The 18933-nt window shown below is 33.8% G+C and overlaps 1 long non-coding RNA gene across 1 annotated transcript in view; it reads left to right on the forward strand.

Moving 5' to 3' along the window:
• Positions 1-16878, forward strand: part of LOC116183615 (uncharacterized) — an 87194-nt gene extending 70316 nt beyond the window's left edge. The window contains exon 4 of the long non-coding RNA XR_004148277.3: positions 15596-16878. This is a non-coding gene — a long non-coding RNA (uncharacterized LOC116183615). The remainder of the gene's footprint in view (positions 1-15595) is intronic.
• Positions 16879-18933: the final 2055 nt, after the last annotated feature.

Consider the following 18933-nt stretch of genomic DNA (forward strand, 5'->3'; position numbering starts at 1 on the left):
CTCAGACGAAACTGCCTTTGGAACAGTATAAACTGCTAGTCATTAAAATTTATTCCTTTTTCTTATCTCCAAGTTTTTTTCCATGATCAACCTGAGTACTCTGAAGTTCCTTTTATGCACTCAGATCCTCATATCTACCTTATTCTAAAAGCTAGAGACAAAATTATGACTTAGAGACACAGGTATTAGCCAAAATGTGGCTCAGTGCAGAAACAAATATTGTTTACAAAGAACTGGGAAATCAGAAAAAAAAACATGACTTTTCTCAATTTTTCTTGGGAAGCACCTATAATAAAACCACCAGCTATTTAGGAGTCCCTGACAAGCAAGTAGAACAGATTTTAGTCTTTTTGTTCCAAGTTGTTTTCTTTATGTGTCAAGGAAGATGCTGCATCTGCCAACATTCCACATGACACCTTTCTTCTGGCAATAAATGTCCTTTATTTTCCTTGTAAGGTAAACAGGGTTTACCTTACCCAGCTTTTTCAGCACAATTAAGAATCAGCTTTTCTATAACAGTGCAACATGAATTATTTGATAAAAAATAATATTTCCAAATAAAAATAAATATCCCATATTTGAAAGGGAGGCTGGATCATAGCCACATCTTTTGCCCATTCCTAGAAGAGACTTTTCTGTAGCCTGAGGAGGACAGAATTTCAGCCAGATGCTACATCTGCCCAAATCCAATGGAGCGATGCTGAAGCAGAAGTGATACAGACATTCCTCTTGTTTAAATTGCTTTCATTGCTGGATCTGGTCTATGTGGCATTGGATCTGTCAGGCATGTGCAGCATTATAGCCATGTCTGTGGGATTTCCAGGCACTGGCAAGTCATCAGATCTTTACTTATATGAAATAACTGTTTGCTTAGCATTTAAATGATAATTCTAAAAGAGAAAGAAATACTTATTATGGAAGAATGCCTGTCAAAAATTTGACCTCTTAACTGGGTAAATAAATATTTAATGTAATTTAATTTACAGAATTATTTAATTAAATATAAATTTAATTTATTTTTAAATACAAAATACATTAAAGGGTGGATATGAGGTATCAAACTGTACATGGAATATTAGAACAGTGTGGTGCACAAAGTTCACAATATTTTACAGTGTAGGTAACTGAGTGTTTATTTCACTTTAAAGACTTGTAAAGAGTAAGGACTACAGAGAAGTCTTTATAGTTTGAAGATAGCATACTTGTGACATAAAACTTTCTCATAATGAAAGGAATTATCTGCTAGGCTTTAGCAATGGGTCTTACTGAATTTTCCATTTTCCCTTTTGGCTTTACAGTGGTTTTTCCTCTTTTAAACTGCAAGAATGTCTGACATCAAATGAATGGTGATGATGTATTTTCTTCTAGCAGATGTATCTGAGTACAAAACATCTTTCTCTAGTTGGGGTGAATTAACTGAATGGACAGTGAAATTCAAATAATGATGTAATAACAGCTATATGGAGTACATAAGTTTTAATTTTTCTGGACTGGTTATAACCCTCAGCCCACTGAAACTGACTGTCCATGAAGTCTTTAGTTCTGAAATGCATATGAAAGCAGAAAGAATTTTTTTAAGTGAAATATGAGAGTCAGGGAATCCTAGGTATTTCTTATAGTTACATCCAAAATAAAGGCAACTCTGCATTTAGATTGACTATTCCAGTGAAAATCCTATCTTAAGGTAAAGATTTATGCTCCCTGGCTTTTGGAAAGTTTCTGAATTACTGTGCCTGCAAAAATTTTGAAAACAAAAAGAGGCAGGAGAGGATATTAATGAGAAGAAAACCTTGAAATAAAAGAAAAAAATCTATTCTTGTTTAGTAGATACCAGCATATAAATAAAAAACTAGGTTTCCTTATTTAAAAATTAGAATTAACCTTCTGTGATAGATCCAGGGTTGGTTGTTGCAGCTGGCAACCCAGAGACTTTGTCAATAAATTTAGTCAGCTTTTCCTTCATCTTGGATTACTTCGTTCACTTAGAGTCACTCCAGGGATGTCCTTTTGCTTTTCAATGAAATGTATTAAAGTCTTTATAAAGGTTTAATCTAACCTGCAGGTATAACAAGATGAGAAAAAACTGCCTGGTCTATAAACATTTTTTAAAAAGGACATCAACTAGTTCTCAGCTCACATAGGCTTATGTCTGGTGTCTAGTGTCCACAAGTTAATTGTTAAAGTTTTATATGTACATAAATTCACTTATACATAGTACATCTTGTTGGTCTGTTTGCCAGAACACAAAGAGAAACTTGCTGTACACAAAATAATTTCACAGCCTGACAGCATTTCTACTCACAGAATTAACTGAAATACGTACAGGCCTTATGTCCTTGTTGAAGAGACTAGAACTTGCCCATGTCACTTAGTTAAAAACAAAGTAAAAAAGCAATACACTCTTGTTTTTTCCTTCAGTTAAAAAAAATTGTGTTAAGCCACCTGCAGAGGAGCTATCATATTTCCTTTAACTGCCGCCACTGGTTACATCTGGAGAAAGAGAATCTTTGCGATCTGTTCAGACATGAGTTAGCAAAACTCCCAATGATTCTTCTTTATGCTGGGACAGAATGTTTATGCAAGCATATTAAATGAAAATCTTCCTCAAAAATACATTCTGCAATATAGTAATGCTATCAGTGAACAGCATCTCATATGAATGCAGCTCCATTGAGTGAACTCACTATTTCTAGGGTTGCCTTTCTTCTACATACTAGTCTTGTGATCTGGAAGAAGAGACCAAGTAAAGGCAATGAGAAATGAGATTAGTAAAATGCAAATATTTAATTACTTTTGTATTATATATTTTCTATATCTCCCACTTTAATATCTCTCTAGACTGATTCTTTTGGTACAAAGTATTGTTCTTCTAATGTGTTTTTCTGTTACGTTTGAGTGTATTGACTTCTTTTCATAACAGGCAGAAATGTGTAAGAAATAAAAAGTTACAACTACCTATGGATCTACAATCCACTAGACAAATACCTAGGTTTTTTATGGTATTTGAGGAGAATTTCCTGTAATTGCTATTCATGCCTGTTGCATCTTCTCTTGTCTTTGGGCACTGTGGAGAAGACTCTGTCTCCCTGTTCTTTACTACCCTCCACTAGATGTTTGTACACATTGATAGGATTCCTTGATCCTCCTCTTCTGAAGGATAACCTCCCACCCATTTGCTGTACTCAAATTTCTCTTTTGTGCAAGCTGGGTAACACACTGTATATGTAAATCAAGGATTTATTATTAATCTAGCTGAAATCTTAGCAGTTCTAATCAAAATATTACTATTAGTCCAGTTGTGGTGTTGCTAGATCTTAGAGTTTTAAGGAAGTGCAGTTAAAATTAATGTACGCAAACTTATGCAAAGTATGCACCTCTTTCTTTGTAGTTACTTTCCTTCTATTCATCTCCCAAGCCCTGAGATGGATGGCTTTGGGCTGCCAGTGGAAAAGTCAGCAGCATACCAAGTTCTTTGCCAGGAGTATGATGTTGATGATTTCCTCATCCACATGTGAGAGGCCAGTGGAAGTTGTTTTTAGTGTGTTGCTGGCACACTCCACACCTTTGTCTTTCTTCCCTGGTTCACAGCTCCACAGTGTATCCACATTTTCTATCCATGAAATGTGTCCCATACTTTCTTCTCTTTGCTGTCCCAAGCACTGCTTTTGCTCATTTCCCAGAGGTGCATTTCTTTGCTAACCAGGAACTAGCACTGGAGAGTTTATAGCTCTGATGCCTCTGGTAGCCTTCTATAATGTTCAAGGCTCCTGCTACAGTCATGTGTCTGTCCTGGCACACATCGTGCTCCTGCTGCAGCCAGGGACAGTTATTCTACACATAACAACTACTTATTATCACTAACCACCTCCTCAAACCCAGCTGCAACAGCAGGTGTTATGCCACACACCTCTCTGAAGCTAAAGCCACCAGCATGTTTACTCCTCCAGGCCAAATCACCACTCCAGACAGACCAACACAAGTCCAAAGTCACAGATGGCCTGAGGCCAGGTTTGTTAGTTCAACAAGACTACAGCCAGATACAGTCAGTATTTACTAGTCTACAAGGACTCATTTTCTATTGAAAAATAATTTCTGAAGCACCCATAGCTGTAAAAGAGGAAAATATATAGTGGTTTGCTATTTTCCTTATGTTCTGTGGTCTTGTACTAAAGTTACATTAATATACCCATTTATTTCCTCATAATGAGGTTTATAATAAAGTGGAAAAAAACCTTTCACAACAGAAAATGACATTGCTTATTGCTTGACCTTTGACCTTAGCAGAAATCTGATTGAAATGTTGTGAATATCCCAGTCATAACTTCATTTGTGTTGCCATCTTCCTGGTTTTAAGCATGATTTATTTATTTAACCAGGCCCTAATTTAAACTTGCAAAATGCAAACAGGAGCAGTTATTTTCCCAACTATGCTGCATCATCCTTGAATTGTTAAGTGATAATTCCTTGTGTCTACCCTTGATATGTTTTCACCTTTTTAGTTGTTCCTTTGTGGTTTGCACATTTTGTCTATTTTTACAGATGTGGTAAGCTAAGTTAAAAAATAAATAAATATGCTATTTTTCTACTTCTAAAAACTAAAAAGCCTATGAAAAGTCCTTTGCAATTCATAGCGTTATGAGTAATTTTCCCTTGGGACTCTGTCTTGCATGTTCTAAAGAATTAATGATGCTGGAAATTAAACAAAACTGTCTGGTTTAGATAATCAAGGAAGATAAGCATCCTGTAGGAAGTACTTTTTGTCTCCTTGAGCTTTTTCCTCAGGACCTGTGAAGTTTCTTTGTAACTTGAAGATGGAAGGTCTTATTAGATGAGGAAAGCAAATGAGCACTGACCTCCAGCACCAGAATGTGTAATGGTGTGAAGTTTCCTTGGTACAATGATGCTAACAAAAAGTGACAATACCCATTGAAATGGGCTAAAACATAAGAAAAATCAATTCTTAATTCTGCCTTTAAAATTGTGCCAGAGAACCAGCATTTTGACAACCTTTAAAAATCAACAGAGCACATTAACTTCCAAGTGGGTTCATGGACATTTCAACCTTTTATTTATTCACTTATCTTTTTTGAATACATAAGGTACATGACAAAAGCAAAAGTAAGCAGGATGCCTTCTTACTCCTTTAGAAGAATCAGGATGTAAAATTAGCTAGAGCAAAGGCATGAGTTAGGCACTTGGATTCTGGCTTTGTCCAATTAAATCAGAAAATGGTTCCATATTTATTCAGCCTCCTGTGCAGAATAGCTAAATGACTATCCTATCTATCATTAATCATGCTTCCCTAATTACCTTTAAAGCTCTTTGTCTTCTGGATCACATTTATTAAAAAGCTACTTTGAAGAAAAATGCAATATTTTAATACAAAACTTTTGTATAGTATTCACTCAGATTTGGGGATGTTGACTATAACATTGCCTATTTAACATAAATTTTGGACAAGTATGACTTTTTTAGCTTATTTTTTAACATAATTTACATTTAAATCACAGGATTTACAAGGTATGCAGCATTATAAAGGTCTAGAGGGCTTTGCCTTTGGGCCTGCTGCCATGAAACACAGTTGTTAGCATGGCATTTATTTCAAGTCATGTTTTTGTTGTTCATTGCTGTTTTAAAGAGTCCTATTAATCACTGTACATAGACATGAAGAGAGGCCATATTGTGTATGTGAATAGCATTCTTCTGTGCCTCAAACCTTGCTACTAGCCTTTAGTAATCTGTCCTGGTTTTGCGTTAATTAAATTTTTGGTGAACATGAATAAATCATGTCAAGCCATCAGATATCCTACACCAAATTTCTTTTTTTTTAATAACTTATATATGTCAATCATTTGTGTCTACACAAATTTGGAATTTTTTAGCTATGAAAAGGGATTTTTTCTGACTTTGATATAGGAGAAAGCTTTTCTCCATCTACTTCCTCATCTTGCTGAAAAATTTACTGCTGTTTTTATGTTATTGTATCACAATGAAATTGGTTTTCTCTCACTTTCTGCTATTTCCAATGATAAATTTGTTTAATTCTGCAGACTTATAGGGAATATTTTGACTAGGAAGTATTTTAGGTAAATGAAGCAATTCTCTGGAAGGGACAGTAGGGTTCTCTGAGAGAACTGTCTCTACTGCAGAGCTGCTGTGTTGTTTGAGTTTTTCCCCAACAAGGTAGGCTGTTTCAACTTTACCTATGCCAAAATTTTCATTTGTATGATTTCCCCTTCTGATAGCAGAGAAATTTTCTGTTAATAACATTTTCTCCTCTGGGTGTCAGACGCTGTGTGACCTTCACTGAAACTGATCTGCAGTGAAAGGGTTGTAACAAAGTAGACAATAAATGGGGAAATAACAGCTGTGTGAGAATTGGTTTCCTGAGTAAAAAAAAAAAAAAAAAAAAAACGAAGCAACTAGTGGGAAATTGTAAGGCACATCTTAACTTTATACTTACTGCCCTTTTATATGGAAAAACTTGATCAATAACTTTAAAGTGCTTGTGTTACAGTGACATTCATCAAGTATTTTCAGGTAGGAAACAATTATTTCCCATGTGGGAAGATTCATGTTTTCCATCTTTCTTCTTAAGGCAGAAAGATTACAGGGAGAAGGAGTCAGAGAATCTCCTCACTTTTGCATCCAAATACTAAAATAAACTAATGAGAAAACTCTGTTGGGACAACAGATTTTGTGTCTGTGTATATGTTATACTATGCCTGATTTTTGTAGCTAATTGAAATTGTCATTTGAGAAGACATTTGGTTTAGGCATTAATATTAATGTTGATAAATATTTTAAAATTTTGGGATAAACCAATATGAAATCTTGGAGCTAAATGGTCTCCTAAGAATTACAATGTATACAATTGTACAATGTATAATCAGACACTTTTGGTCCTCTTTTACATTCCTGAAGGTTTCAGAGAAATAAATAGATACTATTCTGTATAAAGGAAATCTGAAGTGATGCTAGAAGACAGACTAACATTGTACCACATGTATGGGGCTGTTTCTGTACATCTGAACTGAACAATTTAGCTGTTTTTTCTCTCTCATTGGGCTGATGTTACACAGATAAGCTAAATAAGCTCTACTTAAAGCAGAAACGGGCATCAAGGGAATGGTCATATGGGAATATTTGTCTTTTTAGCTATTCAAGCAGTTCAAATGTAGGTTCACATTACACTGGATCTTTTAGGAAGCAGCATTCTAGTTTCAGGTCAAGAATAGGACCTAGGGAAAGCATTCCCATTTTGCATTCATCCTGATACATTTAATGACTCTTTTTAGACTGCTGCTCTGTTAACCCCATGTGCTTGCAACAGAGTCCTTGATTTATGATAATCCCTTTTAATATTGCAAGGGGGCATTTCATGAGTTGTCTCACAACTGAATATTCAAGTGTGTAAAATTTTTATTTGGAATGTTGTTAAGTTGATTAATAATTATATTACAGAAAAATATGTGCAGACTCAGGGAAAAAAGAAAGATAAATAAAAAACTTCTATGGGGCCATCTATATGCCAATTTTTTTTCTAAAAAACCTTAAAACTAGAAAGATGTTGATATTTTTTACTATCTGAATAAACTCATATTATATATCAATGCCATTTTAATACCAGTTATTGAATATATGTTTTGGAAAAAATGCCAGTTTTGAATAAGGGAGATAATAGAATTATATATCTACCTCCATATTGGACTAAAATTTTGATGAATAATAAATTAAAAATGGAAGAAGAGGAGTCTTAACAGAACAATAAAGATTTGTTATTTGCTAATTCTAAGCGAATATTTACAATAAATGTTTTTAGCTAGCAGAACAAAACTCTTTTATGTCCTGAATTCTTAAGGAGAAAAAATTAAGCCCCACTGAAGTGTGATGGGCCTGAGCAGGGATGACATGGAACAGGCACAGGTTCATCAGCCAACCTCCTGCTCAGACCACAAAGTTTCTCAGTATGAATTTATTTATGAAGAAGAAGCCCTTGAAGGATAATAGGATGGTGAGTTGCAGAAGCATGCAATATTGTAGTCACTGAATTGCTCTGCCCTCAGTTAAAAATGCAGTTTGGTATTGGGTGAAACTGAGGCAGAGGTGCCGGAACCATTTCTGAAACACATTGGACCTTTTAGTCAGGTATTGTGCTTGGCAAGTCAACTAAAACACTTTACCCACAGAAATTTATAAAAAACTGAATGACACTGGCAGATTCCAATCCCACACCCACTCTTGTATCTACCTAAGAAGGTTTTATTATGTCAGAAACTGACAAAGACAGGAAGAGTGCATGCAATGGATTAATCAAAAGCAGTTGGGAGGAATTTTACATAGTAACTCTTACTGCATTTGACATTTAAAATCCTTGAGGTCTAAATGTAATACAATACATAAGTATAGATATTTAATATACTTTTCCTGGAAGCAGAATTGGCCCACCAAGTAGTACAGAGAAGAAGAAGGAAAAGATGTCCTGTTTCACTAGTCTGTAGATTGCTGGATGACCCATGCCTTTCTGGAAATAATGCTGTTTTATTTGTTGCTGCAATTTGGAAAAGTACTAAGACCTCAGAGAGAAGAATCCTCCAATGGAAACCCAGCAAAACAGTCAATTAAAACATTACTTTTAAAAAGTGTATCTTGTATGCATGTGAACTTTCTGAGTATTGTTTACAATGTTAAATATTTAGGAGAGATAGTAGGGAATGGATTTCTGTGTTAGGGTGTTTTTGTTTGTTTTTGTATCATATTTCAAACATTTTGAATGTGGCTTTTGTTTTTCAATGGAACTGAAAAAGACTTTATGAGTGTGATACTCATGAAGAACCTGAAACTTAAGGACATTTTAAATTTTATCCAAGATGTTAATTATACAATAATCTCTTAGGCAGCATTAGATCCTTATAATTAAAGTGCATTTCTGCACTACTACAAAGCTGAAACAACTATTACCAAAGGTGCACCTACTTTTTCTGGTTTGTACTATATGTCTGTAAGATATAGAGCTTTTTACCCATTTCATTAAGTTTTACATGTTTTTTCACTCTTAAATAAAGATGTAATATTTAAGCAATTGATGATGACTTTTTTCAGTTCCGTTACCTGAATTGCAGGTCACTTCCTGCTCAGCTGTGATGAAGGTAATTTTCTCTTCTAAATGCTCTATGTTTCCTAAAATGTAATTCAAGTTACATTGAAATTTGCTGCATTTTGATAAAGGGTTTGTGAGCGAATGCTATTATTAACTGACTAAGGAGTTATGTAGGTGTGTAATGGCTGGCTTCTCTGTCCTCCTCAGGAGCAAAGTACAAGCACACCTTTCTTTGAGTTTTGCATACTGTATTTAAATTCTAACACCTGTGGCTTAAACTGTAGCTTTATTCCAGTTTTGAGTAGCTTTCACCACAGGGTGCTGGCTGAGCTTGTACCTACACCCCACCACCTGCCACATACTGGGGCTTATCTGAAAAGAGATTTCACTGAAGTCATGCTGTGTGGCCTGAACGAACCTCACCTTTTGTCAATGTGACATAGGATTAAAAAATAACTTGAAAGGGCAGCTGCTGTGACCTTTTTAGCATTGTTTTGTACAGACTTAATTTTTTAAAAAACAATTTCTAAAGGTAGTTAACTATTTTATTCATGAACTAAATAATATGAATACTGAATGATGCACTGAAGAGAGAAGAATTGTGGAGATAAAAGATATCTAAAAGAGAAATAAATTATGGTTGTGGAGGAGAGCTGCTTCAGGTCAGGAAAACTGGAGGAATCTGGAGAGTATTAGAGAAGTCCATGTAATTAGATCTGAGCAGAAGCATGCAGAGAACCCAGAAAAGCCTCAACATTGATAATCAAGTAGAATTTTCTTTATTTAACAATCCACAATGAAAGATCTTAGCTTTTGTCTTTGTAATGCATATTCTACATACCCTGTGTATTTTCACACAGAATCACACTGACCCTGGAACTGCTGAGAGAAGTATTGAATGTTTACCATGAAACAGCAATAAGTCAAAATCTGCAAGAGTAAAGGCTCAGCCATTCATGATCCAAAAGGAAATTACAAGTAAACTCACTAAACATAATCAATTTAAAGGTAGGCTTTATTCAATCCAGAACCGGATGCCTCTGGGTTTGCCTAGTCATAACACAATTTTACTTTCCTTATAAACTCTGCCATACCAATGCCTTAGCTGATCTTCATTTGAGGCGACAAGCATCAATGTTACTTCAGGTCACTGTAGTTTAGATTTTGTGGATCTTTGAAAATCTGAGTCTCAACTCAGTCAACAATGTTTGACTTATGTTCGTCCCTAATGAAATCAAAATTGAGTTGGCTTGACATGGACTGACTTTAAATGAATAAGAAGCACAAATGTTTGCAGCAAGACATAATTATTGCCAAAATGGATGGCAAATCTCACTTTTAATGCTATCTGAATGCATTTTTGTAGAGCCAAATGTTAATGAAATAGCAAATGTGGACTTTTGAGGTAATTAATGGGTCAGTGGTTTTCTACCTATTATTGACATAGTTCATCAAATTTGTAAGACCAACATAGCACAATGACTGTACATTTTTTAAATTAGTGTGTGGTTTTCAAAGACATGATGCATGGCATCAATTCCAAAAAGTGTTTTTGAACATCAATAAGTATCTCATCTATTTTAAAAATGAGACTGTCATCAAATAATAAATCAAATTATTGTCATTAAATGAGTTATAATTAACTTATAAAATACTGAAATGTTCTCATTCTCCAACAACTAATTTAAATATCTGATCCTTAAATGGACAATAAAAGCAAGAAGGAAAGTCTTATTTGTAACATGGGAGATGAAAGAGAATAAATCCCTGCTTCCTGAATGAAAGAAAAAAGGCTTTTTAGTCTTTGGCATTGAATTGGCTCACTTTTTGCACAGATGGGTGATTAATTAAATTGATATTTACAAAACCATATAGGAAATTCAGTTACAATAAACTATGACTTCTAAAAGACATAAACATTCTCAGATGTCAGATTTTGCTTATGTTATAATAACAAGGAAAATTCAAGGGCAAAGTTTGTAAAAGTAGAATTACCATTTTTATAAGGTGCAAAAAAATAAAATTGGCTTATTTCCTTTCTTAAAAGATTCTACTCTTGAAAAATTGGTGTAAATTTTCTTGAGTAGTAGATATAAACAAATATGAGTGGAAAAGTTTAGACAACCTGCTCCAAAGGTACTTTTTTTTGGTTTGATTATTAACAACCTTTGATGGATAGAAGTTTTGTTGTATAGAGTGTGTTCATATAAAGGTAAGTTTTTTTGCATTTTCAAACTGGAGATCAATTCATAACATTAGTGGCAGCTGTACACAGAGCTATCATGTGCAAATGTAGCCAGAGTATACTAAGACAATTAGCTTTTTCTGATGAGAAATTGCAGGAAAATGATCTTAATATCTATTATATTTGTTCATCTTTCACTTTGTTAATTATTTCAAGTGGTTGTGGCTTTGAATTTTTTTGGTGTTTTTTTTTAAGTTTATTCAGAAAGTTTCCTTGTTACCCTTTCCTTTTTTCTGTGTGTTAAGTTATATTTTAATATCACATCACTGGAGACTGTGGATTGTTGAAGGCCTGGTGACTTAATTTCTTTTTTTATGGCCTGTATATAGACCCTGAGCTCTTGCACGGTGGAGCTGACTTTTGCCTTTATTGCAATGATGTTCTCTAATCTTCTTAACAATATGAAATAGAAGTAATGTGAATTGTCACGTGAATAGTATTATTACAAGCCAAATGCTAGAATAGGTCTTAAAATGGTAAAAGTCATATGCAGATTTTGGCCCCTGAGTAAAGAGATACATGCACAACAGAGAATTTGAATAAGAAGGAATACTCACAGGAGAATTTTGGGACCATTTATATCCTCAGAGGCTCTGCTTCAGATAGAGGAAGAAGTAGAGAGTTGTCCAACAGATGAGCTACAAAGAAATAGTCAATTGTCCTAGGGAGGTTCTTGTCAGCTTGATTGAACAGCATATTTGATTGTGTGGATTTAGAGCTTTTTACTTACATAAACAGAGATTATGTGAAATTTGTGTCATCACCTATGTAAGTAAAGATGAAAGGGTTTTTATCTAATTAAGGCTTACATCTGGGGTTTTAAGTTATTTATATTTGGGATAGTATTTGATTTCCTGAAGCCATCACTTGGTAGGCAGGTAAACTAGATTATGTGCAGATGTCTTAATTATGCTGTGATACAGAGATACCTATATTTGTCATAAAGAATCTGAAAATTTGACATTTTTTCAAATTTCTAACTATCTCCTCCTAGATAATTTCATTTATCTATGTTGATCTTCAAGTTCATAAAAATTGCTTAGGAAAAAAGGCAAGCTGTTATGATTGTGTCTTTGATAATTTCAAGGTTTTTGATAACTAGAACAAACTGGATTCAAATAGTTTCACAGTGCAAAAAATAATACATCTGTTTCAAAATTAAACTTCACAAAAAATACATGGTGCTTAAAGATCTTTACATTCTGAATTATACTTCACTGGTTTATATATTCATTATTTTAGACAAAATTAGAGGCATTGAAGACCATTAAATACTTTAAGCATTTCTTTTACAATTCAACTTGAGCAAACTTTTGCTACTCTCACACAGAAGTCAGAAGCTAATTTAAAAAAAAAAAAAAAAAGAACATTTCTAAGGTTCTGATTCTTTCTGGTGAAAAAGACTGGGCTCCTGTACTGAGGAGCATGATAGTTACAACAGATTTGAGACAACTATGGCTTGTTTGCCTGTTTGGGGAAGTTGTTTATTTTATATTTGTGTAAAAAAAAAAAAAAAAAAAAAGACAACTCAAGTAAAAGCATTTGCTATTACAAGTGGTGTAGAGCCCTGAAGCTTGATAGTTTTCCAGAGGGCAACCTAAGTAAGACTAGAATGCAGATTTTTTTGTGCCCAATTGTGCGACAACTCTCCTGATCCCCTTTGAAATAATACTTGACTATATTTCCCTTTTTCCAGTAGACTACGCTTGAATTAAAATGTTCTAAAGAGTATCATTTTGGCAGAACTAATTTTATAATTCAAGTGGATTCTACTGTAGAACAAGGACAGGATGTGAAGATTTCAGTTATTTAATTGATGTATAAACCCACTTTACATATACATATATATACACTGTACAGATGTCTGATTTCCAGAGTATTATTCCCACTTTCTTTTGTCAATCAGTTCTTTGATTAAGAAAATCTTCTACTCCCTGTTTCACAAGTGACTCATTTGTTTGTTTCTCAAAGATATTATTTGCAACTTTGACTCCCAACAGTGAGTATTTCAAAGGCTCAGTTTTCAAATTTCAGTTCTTTCAACAAAATTATCTACTGTGTTTCAAAAGATCATTCAATAGAACTCATATTTTCTTAAAATACAGTATTACTCTTGGGATCACAGTATATTAATAATTTTGTGGTTTAAGATGTATTGAGCTTTTTCACTAACTAATTAAATGAATAAGTTCATAAAAGAAAATTTTATTAAAAAGAGAAGAGATACTGGTCTACTAAAGACTGAAAATTAAATTCTCTCAAATGGTATGTTTGAGCTTTAAAATCAAACCATTAAAAATATTCTCATGTATTATTCTTGTACAGCTAAATTTTTTACGTGCTTAGGATTTCAGTCTCTCAAATATCACACTACATATTCTGAATTTCCACAAGATCTCTTACAGGCTTTAAAAATGTTCAGACATAACCATAGAATCTTGTACGTTAAGGACTCTCATCTTTAAAATATAGACGAGGAAGTGTGCATCCTATTTGTGCTTTAAATTCTGAACCATGTTTCATTACTGTTTACTGTAGCTTCAACGTTGAAAAGAGGGAATAGTTTTGTCTCAAAGGCACACAAAACAGACCTAGACTCTAATTGCGTCCTGTATTTCTTTCTTTCTGGTGACTCTACCATAACAGGCTTTTTGACTCAAACTGCTGAGGAAATACAATAGTATAAAGGGGAAGAAAAAAATAATCCTATTAAACAGAATCTGTATAATAAGCAACAGCTTGAAGAAATTGACCTGTGTTATACATTGCAAATCTTTCCCCAAAAAAAAAATTGTCTCACTTCCTAGAAATCTTTTTAAACAATGCAGACAAAATATTTTTGACTTTGACACATTTTATAAAATTATTGAAAACCACTATAATATTAAACAATGTGATTTGGTGCCCATTATTGATCAAAAATTATATTTTGTCCTAACTGGACTATGTTAGACATACAATACTTGCATAGAAAGTATCTTGATGCTTTATTTGCATTGTACACAAAATTTATCCTGCTAAATAATAATCTGTTAATTGACATACAAATTTAAATGGATGGAGGGCATATTGCTCCATGCAGATTCCTACAATACTGCTTTACTCAGATAGAACACTCACACGGCATAGGAGTCCTTTATGGTTCTATTCTGGTGAGTTGAAGACAGAAGGAAAATACGTAGAGTGGATAAATCACTATAATTTGCATGTTGCCCTGAAACTTCTCAAAGTTGCAATAATTTTATTTATAGGACTCAAATTTCATTCAAATTTCAAGATTAACCAAGATTATACTTGGTTAAAGTTTAGCTTTTATGATACTGTCCTTAAAGGAACCAACACCTTTTAGTTTGAGAACTGAGTTTCTCTTGAAATGTTTCCAGTTACTGTGGTAATTGTACCTTTACTGTTGAAAGCTCACTTAATAGTTAATGTCAAAGTTGTTAAATAACATTTCCTGAAATGTGTGTTTGCAATACTATGAACATAAATGCACAAGAAGCATTTATAGGAAGATCCTTTTTCTCCTAATTAGGTGAGATGCAGTGTCTTGAAGAATTTTTTCATAAAGCAGTCTGAGAGCTGTGATAGTTTTTAGTGTATAACAGATCCACAGCAGTACAATTGTGCTGTGTGCCTGTGTTTGTTTTCTCTGTCTTTCATTTCTTACCTAAGGATATGTTGTTGAATTTTATTTAGCCTAAGTCCTAATAATTGAAGATATTCTGTATTTTCACATGCAAAGCCTGTGAGTTTTCTGGAAAAATAACAAGCACCCTGGCAGATTCAGCTGACTGGTTGATACAAGGTGAAGTTTATCCCATACCCGTTTTTACCCAACAGCTTACCAGGCTTTTATAGCTAGGTATTCTCTGCCTCACTCCCAGAACAAAGGTGTCACTCCCAAACACTGAACTAACCTCTTGATAGAAATATGCAATGTTTCTATTGTTATAACTAGGCCTATAGTGCAGTAAAAATAGTTTTCCTGTAGTCTTATGAAATGCTGTGGATTATGTATAAGCAACAGCAATAGTGAGCCACATTGAATTCACCCACTGAACCAGACATTAGTTTAAGTTTCACTATACAGTGAAGAGAAAATAGGGATTATTAAATTAGGTTATTTCTGATATGAATCCTAAAATCATATTTTTTAATACACTGAATTTATCAAGGGATTTTCAGGCATGGAAAGGTCAAATGAAATAGGTTATGGTGAATAACCATATAAATTTTTCTTCCTACAGGACTATCTGGTTTAGTTCATGCAACCACTCTCATTGTACTGCATGGGAAAAAAAAAATCCTCATTATTCTGCTTTGATTCAGAAGAAATTTTGTATGCATAGGATTTAGAAGTTTGTGACTCCACACCTGACCTAGTAAGTTTGGTTGTTTTGTTTAATTACTTTTGAAATACACAATACACTTTGAATTTCTGTCAGTTAAATGAAAATTAAATTTTCCTTTGGTGTTTACTGCAGAATTCAAATATCCCTGAAATGACTAACACATTTTTATCCTCATAACAATATCAGCTAACCTATTTACTTATTCTACTTGAAAAATGAGGAAGTGTTTTCTATTTAAAAATTTAGCTACCCTTTCAAGTTTTTCCAGTCACAAAATTAATCAATCTCTATTTCAAAAGCTATTAGTCACATGAGCAAAGTGACAGATTTGCTGTTTTCCTTTAAACTCTTGAAATTTCATAAAAGTTTCCACTAAATAAAAATAGTACAGAGGATTGCCACTTGCCTAGATATTTCCATTTTAAAAAGCAAATGTTTAATATCAGCAAATATGCTGAAGGTTCCCCAAGGAAATATACATGTATAAAGCTAAGTAGTTTAGCCTATGTAGTGTATCAATACATTTTATGAACCTTTGAAAATAAAGGCATATCTTTGAGATGAGGCAAAGTAGAGGAATGTTTATATGCACATATGCTGGTATTTAAAAAGGCAGAATGGCATCCAATGAACATACAAAGATAACATATTTTTCTCCACATACTTAAAACCTCTGTTTCTAACTGAGTTGCAATGTGAAAAAGCTAGAAGAGGGAAAAAAAAAGAATTGAAAAATCTGAAAGCTATTTCAGACCTTACTCTTTTATTTTTTTGTCATCTTACCTACCCCCTTCCTTTCCCTCTTTCTTCACCCCACCAATTTCAAGCTGATTTAAATTTAGGTTGGAATCCTAGTTAATATTTGGAGTTAAGAACCCCTTTAGCTATAATGAGTTCTGTAAAACTGTACGAACTAATAGCCACCTTAATGCCTCACATTTTATTTTGACAAATACTGAATTTAGCACTCAGTTAACAACTTTAAATTGCAGCAGTGGGCACCATAAGGAGAGGTTTAGAGTAGCCATCAAAAAGCATTTTTGTACTGAGAGGGTGGTCAATTACTGGAATATGTTTCCTATAGAGGTGGTTCATTCCCTGAGCTTGTCAGTGTTTTGGAGGTGTTTTGGACAAAAACTTTAATAATTTTTATCAATTTTTGGTCAACCCTGAAGTGCTCAGGCAGTCAGACTGGATGATTTTTGGAGGTCCAATCCAAATGAAATATTGTTTTTGATTTTATACTGTTCTGTAACCACGCTCTTGAAAAGCTGCACACTGATGACAATAGGATTTAAAGTGTTAGATTGCAGGCTGTGGACTCATAAATGTTGTCTAGCAAAACATTTGAGGGATTACAGATGGAATGTTCATAAACTATTAAGTCAAATGTGTCCACATAAAAAGTCAAGAGAAATAATTCCAATGTAAAAATAAAATTTAACCAGAAAATATTCAAACACTTTATCACTGTCATTTACTGAAGAATTAAAGCATTATGTGTAATGAAAATATCTTAAATTTCATCTCATATGATGTTGACAGATCTATCTGTAGTCTGTTTAACATCAGTGCTTTCTGTCGGTCAGATATTACATGGTAGGTAACCTAAAAAAATACTCATTAATTTGTATCTCATGCTGATAAACTCTCTTTTACAAAAGTTGCAGAGAGCATGGTGAGCAGTGCAAAGCTTGATATTTGTCTATACTTGGTCTTTAGGTCAGAGGTGTTACAGTTTCCTGACTTTATGCAGACAGATACCACATAAAAGCTGCTTTTTCATTTACTGACTTGCTAGTTTCCACCCAGCTCATGCCCAAAGCTTTTATGTAATTATTTTGAAAGTGTCCAATGCAAATTCCTGTAGACCTGTCTCGTGGACTGGCTCTCAACAGGATAAGAAAGCAGAAGGCTGGAAAATTGCAAGTATGTTGTCTGTCATCCCTTTTATCAGCAGCTTTCATCATTCAAAGGCACTTTATTCTGGGGAAAAAGTAAATGTTCACCCTGTTAAGCAACTGAAACTGTGTCAAGTCTTTCCACATTTGGTAGAAACTAGCTTCTGAATTTGGCTTAGTTTGTGTATATGTTACTGCTGTCACCCATAGGTTCAAAAATAACTGACCTTCAAAAAAGTCATGATCAGGACTTATTACCCTAAAGCAGCTGATTCACTTCTTTCAGATTTATTCCTCCATTTACTAGGACAATGAACACAACTAAATCTTGTTATATCACAAAACATTTGATCTCCAGGAAAGAGTTCTTCCCCTTTGTAAAACTTGGATTATAATTTAAAGCTAAAACTTGTTAATATTGTTTGCTTAGCTCATAGATAAGTCTTTATTCTACCAATGTGAATTACCTTTAATTGATAATTGCTGGCTGAGTTAAATATATTCAACTTGTCATGTAACACACCACATATGCTCATGCTGAAACCTTCACAAATATCTGCTTGGTTGTGAAAAGCACGTAAAATTCAGTTTCCCACAGTAGTTGCTTGGGGTCTCTTAGCTTTCTTGATACTAGATAGATGTAAACTCATTTCTTCTAGGCTTTTGCATAAAAACTCTCATTATCTCTTCTCAATTATTAGGCTTCCAAAAACATGGGGTGTTAAACTCATTTGTCTCCCATTTTACTGAATCAAAAATAGAGTTCTATATTTAGAACTGTTAGAGAGAATCAAGATTTCCCCAGTTGGGAGGCAAAATGATGATTTCATAGACCTTCTGAAACAGATTTAAGAATAAAAGTTTATTCTTTCTTTTTAAGCACTTACAGCAAAAATATTTCTACAACCTCTGAGTTGATCTCGATATTTATTTCTATTGGTTGTTAGGGGTTTTTTTGGTTTATCAAAACACAGGGGTGTTTGTAATTAGGAATTTATCCAACTTTATGTTCCCATTTTCCTCAGTAGGGAATATCTAAATCTTTTGATTTCTTATATTTTATAGATCAGTTTTATCCCATATAGTTCTTTGGACACTTCTCAGTTGTTTTACATATTTTAGAAACATGGTGGCAGAAATAGTCACATATCTGAACTGGCTGCTGCATATCTAGTGCCAAGCAGGCTGGTAGTTCTGCTGGTACTTGTTGTTTCATTCCATTTTTGGCTGGTAATTTTGGTGAAATGTTGTAGAGATGTTAATCTCAAATTTGTTTCCCCTTTCTCCACTCCTGTGTTGCTGTGTATTAACCAGACTACTTAGTGTTTTGTT

Source organism: Lonchura striata, chromosome 4 (genome assembly GCF_050655825.1).
Source record: "Lonchura striata isolate lonStrDom1 chromosome 4, ASM5065582v1, whole genome shotgun sequence".
Classification (NCBI taxonomy): domain Eukaryota; kingdom Metazoa; phylum Chordata; class Aves; order Passeriformes; family Estrildidae; genus Lonchura; species Lonchura striata.